Source organism: Caretta caretta, chromosome 4, assembly GCF_965140235.1.
Source record: "Caretta caretta isolate rCarCar2 chromosome 4, rCarCar1.hap1, whole genome shotgun sequence".
Taxonomy (NCBI): Eukaryota; Metazoa; Chordata; order Testudines; family Cheloniidae; genus Caretta; species Caretta caretta.
The window spans coordinates 102,087,675-102,092,480 of record NC_134209.1 but is presented as its reverse complement, the minus strand read 5'-3'; positions in this window follow the sequence as shown (position 1 = coordinate 102,092,480).

Here is a 4,806-nt window from a genome sequence, read left to right as displayed (position 1 = left end):
GAGATTTTTTTCACCCCAAATGAGAGGTTAAAACTGACAGATTATATGGCGGATTATATACAGATTAATACTACTGAAGTAAACTATATATTTCAATCGTAAAAATTTCTGGTGCACATAGTTGCAACTCTTTCTCTGTGCCAAAATGTAATTAAAAACTCAGGGTTTTGAGTATAAATGCACATGAGGTTTTCCTTTTGTAACCTATTTTTTTTTCATTGCAACATAACTCAAAATTGGCTGGACCAGTTATTTTTAGCCTTCCCAAAATGCAAATTTGGAATGAATGGAAATAAGAGACATTTCAATCCACAAAGGATTGTTTTGTGGAGAGCAGAAGAGGATGGAAACAGGAGCTGAGAAAGATTGCTCTCACATCCAAACTGTGGTGCCATTACTGCATCTCCGTAGTAGCAAAAATCAGAGAAAAGGTATTAGTAATAAGAATGTCAGAAGATTATAATAGTATCAGTGAAATATACAGCTTTGCAAGAATCATATGGCATGGATAATAAGAACATTAGTAACATATTAGGACCTGATTTTCGGAAGTGTGGAGCACTTACAACTCCTGTTGAAGTTAGTTGGAGCTGTGGGGGCTCAGTGCCTCGGACAACCTATAAAGCTTCCTTATTGATTCCTCAGTCGTAAACCACAGGGCTAAAAATAATCTACCTGCACTCTTTGAATGTTAACTAATGTAAAAGATAAAAACAAGTAAGAATGAGGACAGAGGAAAAAAGGAATAAGTCAAATGTCATAGTCATAAAATAACTGAATATTTGAGTTGAAGATATATTCACAAAAGCCTTATCAAGATGAGATACCAATTTTTTCTAAAATTATGAATCACCACAAAATAATAGTTTTACAACCAATCATATCTCATTTCCTCCTCTGGGAAAGTGACCTTGTTGTTGTAATGAAACTGTGGAACCTTTCATTTTGTGATTAATTAGTGCCAGTTACAAATGGTAAATGAGTTAAAGATTCACTCTGAAGTTAAACTCACTACCAACAGATCAAAATTCTGAGCCTGATCCTAAAAGATGCAGCTCCTATTGACTTCAATGGTATTAGTGTGTGCTTAGAGCCTTTCAAGAGCAGGTCCTATATTTCCAGGTTTTTGGTTGCTGTTGACACCTTCCTGAATACATGCACATGATGATCTGCACATCTATTTACACCATGTTCTTCACTGTGGTATCTGGGTCCTGCTATGCCCAAGAGCTAGTAACACTTCACCCTTGGGAGAACTAGCAACTTTTCATACTAAGGCAATCTTGCAAGCCTATCCATGTAATTTGACCCTCAAGTCCCGACCGATCATCTTGAAGTCAGTGTGACTCTATATGGCTACAGAGGCTCACAACCACACAGGTCATCTTGCAATATTGGGGCCTTTATGATTTAAAACTATTTTCCTGTGTTTTTAATGAAAGCTACTAATGTACAGTAGGCCTTACCACAGGTAACTTGTGAATAACCTTAGTTTTCTAAGGACCAGATCTCCCCTTCTACAGAAAAAAGCTACAGGAGGTGGCTGAATGGGGAGTAAAACTGTGAGTTGAGGGAAGTGTGTGAAGCCAAGTTATTAAAAATGGGTGAAATGTCGGTGTGATGGGTTTGATCATAGAAACTCCCTTGGGACAGTCACCTGACATGATGAGATTACCTCTGAGCCTGTTTTCCCTGCCAGCTTAGGACTCCAGAACCCTGCCTTGCTGAGCCAGACATGCTTGCCTGCTGCAACACAGACCCAGGGTCTGAGCCACACCTGCAAAGCTGCAGACTTTAACCAAAAACTGCTCAGCAGGTCACCTATCTCCAGTTCCCAATGGGATCCAAACACCAAATAAATCCGTTTTCGTCTGAATAAAGCGTATACAGGGTAAACTCATAAAGTGTCCACCCTCTATAACGCTGATAGAGAGATATGCACAGCTGTTTGCTCTCCCAGGTATTAATCACTTACTCTGGGTTCATTAATAAACAAAAGTGATTTTATTAAGTATAAAAAGTAGGATTTAAGTGGTTTCAAGTAATAACAGACAGAACAAAATAAGTCACCAAGCAAAATAAAGCAAAAACACGCAAGTTTAAGCCTAATACATTAAGAAACTATTTACAAGTAAAATCTCACCCTCAGAGATGTTCCAATAAGCTTCTTTAACAGACTAGACTCCTTCCTAGTCTGGGCCCAATCCTTTCCCTGGCACAGTCCTTGTTAGTTCCAGCAGACATCTTAGGTGGAATTCAGGGGTGTTCTCATGACTAGCAGCTCCATTTGTTCTGTTCCACCCCCTTTTATAGCTTTGGCACAAGGTTGAAATCTTTTGTCTCTCTGGGTCCCCACCCCTCCTTCTAAATGGAAAAGTACCAAATTTAAGATGGATTCCAGTATCAGGTGACATGATCAGATGTCGTGTGAGACTCCAGCCTCCATTCGTTCTGGGCTGGCACACATGTACACCGGAAGGTTTGTAAGTAAACAGAGCCATTTACAACCAATTGTCCTAGTCAATGGGAGCCATCAAGATTCTAAACCACCATAGTGGTCCACACTTTGCATAATTACAATAGGACCTCGGAGTTATAATTCATATTTCTAGCTTCAGATACAAGAATGATACATACATACAAATAAGAGGAATATATTCAGTAGGATATAACCTTTGTTATGATACCTTACAAGAGACCTTTTGCATAAAGCGTATTCCAGATACATCATATTCACATTCATAAGCATATTTCCATAAAACATATGGAGTGCAACATCACAGTAAGGACCCAGAGTGTAGAGACATATAAAAACAATAGGAGAGGAGGGTACCTGTGAGGTTGGGGTTCAAGAGATAAAGTTATTTTTTAAGAGATTAGAAATGTTCAGGGGAGCTAAATTGAGGAGAGGAAGGAGAAAATGAATGTGCAGAGAAGCCAGGAAAGGTGCTGGAGTGGAGAAAATATTGATAAATATTAGTGTAATCCTGGGACCTGATCCTGCAAAGAGAACAGCAGGGGCAAAGACTAGCACTTTCCCAGTTGATGTCAACCCAGGCCCCACACACATGGTTCTCTTGGTAGGAGCAAAGCTTTACGTTAAAAGAAGGAAAGGAGTGGGGAGAGCACTGGAGTAGGACCTGGGTTCTATTCCTGGCTCTACCACTGGCCTATTGAGTGACTTTGGGCAAGTCACTTCACTTCTCTGTGGTCCAGTTTCCTCATCTATAAAATGGAGCTAATGATACTGGCCTCCTTTTCATTAGTAGATCTCCAAGAGCAATCTAGGAGCTAGATATTATTATTAATTCCTCACAGACAGTCACAGCAGGAATTATAGGTGAGGGTGAACTGGATGAGCCCATAAGTAAATCAGTGGTTTTGGCTGTGACTATAACACCACCTCCTTGGCCCAAGTGCTTGGACTTGTCAAACCGAGTGTTGTAACAAATCTATTGCCACCTACGATTTCATGGTTGTCACTTTGCTGCACACCATGAAGTGAGAACTTTCCAGTGAAAGCAGAGATAGAACTCAGATCCTCCTACTCCAAAAGCAGAGGTCCTGGCCAGTAGAGCTAAGGGAGAATCCCCATTTGCTTTTATCACAGTATTGGGCCTATAACATACAGTAGTATGTGGACAAGGGCACATACACACACTTTACATGATATTGTAAAACAACCATAATTATTTCTTAAATTACATTGATGCTGTCAGCGCTTTGGGCCTCAAGAGCTCACAAGCTGCCTCTCTATCGTGTAGGAAGAAAGGAAAGGAGAGGCCACTTGTAATCCATAATTCTTTTTCCTGTCACCTTGGGGTCATCCCATAAATTGTAAAACAATTTCTGAAGACTCCTTAGGAATCTTGCATTTGTAATTTTTCTGCCAGGTGGAGTCAGCAGCAACCAGGACTAGGTTCAATATCTAGGGGTTCCTTTTCAACAATACAACACAGAACTGTCTTGAGCTACTACTCAGTAATTTGGGAAAATTAAACACCACCCCTTTGGCTCCTGTAAGAGGAAATACTTCCCCACTCGCAAGCACAGAGTCTGAGTGTAGAAAAGAAACTTTTAATGAAAGGAGGAAAGTCCCCCAGCATTAATTTGGAAAAACACTGCAAACAGGATTCATAAACATAAAACACCCACCCCAGTGTACGTTGGGCAGTGTCTTTTGCCTCAGGTTCTTGAGTTCAACAACCAATGGGTCCCTCTCTTCTCCCTCCACCACAGCCCACTCTCAGGGGTTGTCCTTGGTCAGTGAAGACCCAGAGGTCAGAGGTGCATCTGTGTGAGTTCACAACCCACCTGGGGACAGGGGAGAAGGCACCTGGCTCACTCTGCCATCTGAGTGCTTCTCTGGAGTTGCCACCCTACTGGCTGCTTGCCATTCTGCTCCATCAGCTGCCCTGCCAGCTGTCACCGATGCACACCATCACCTTCTGCTGCCACCTACTTCTCTACTGTGACCTCTGTGAGTCAGTCTCTTGAGGTTCCATGCAACTCTCACTGATTTTCAGCTCTTAGTGGAGGAACTTCATTGCTGAAGCAGTTTGCGCAGAAACCCTGTCCCACAACAGGTGATTTCAGCTGTAGTGATCACTTAACAAAACAAAAGACTCCTAAGGGAGCCTTAATTAGTTCCATCTTTGAACAGTGGGGATGGGCAGGTTAGATCATCCCAAGAACTCTTGGGCAGAGCCTACACCTCTAGGCAGGGACTCCTGTCTCCACCCCCTCTTTCTTTCACAGGAATCTGGCATCCGAGCCCCCTGCTTAGTGAGTTCAGTTCAATTGAGG